This window comes from Pterocles gutturalis, unplaced genomic scaffold (assembly GCF_000699245.1).
Source record: "Pterocles gutturalis isolate BGI_N339 unplaced genomic scaffold, ASM69924v1 scaffold3432, whole genome shotgun sequence".
NCBI lineage: Eukaryota > Metazoa > Chordata > Aves > Pterocliformes > Pteroclidae > Pterocles > Pterocles gutturalis.
The window spans coordinates 10,970-11,378 of record NW_010109926.1 but is presented as its reverse complement, the minus strand read 5'-3'; positions in this window follow the sequence as shown (position 1 = coordinate 11,378).

The window sequence follows — 409 nt, the reverse complement described above, 5'->3', positions numbered from 1 at the left end:
GCTGTTCATGGGGCATAAAAAGCACAAGAAACCGAAAACAACCAAAAATCAGATTTCTTCTCGTTTTCACCTAGAAAATACATTTGAGGGTTAACCCCCCCCCCCCCGTCTTTTTTTTTTCAAAGGGAGACAAGGCAGAGACAGAGAACTCCACCAAAACCAGTATAAACACGACAGCAAGGTCTTACTGATCTCAATATTTAACAATTCCTCCGTGGAAAGCCGGGGGGGATGCAGAGCATCCCTGGCCCCCTCTGCCCCTCGCAGCCCCCCAGAGCCATCCCACCTCCCCAGGGACTCACTTTGAGCTGGGATTTGGAAACTTTGCCGCTCTTCTCCACATCCAGGGCGGTGAAGGCGTACCAGATGGATTTCAGCAGCTCCGCTCGCAGGTCCATGGCTACAAGCG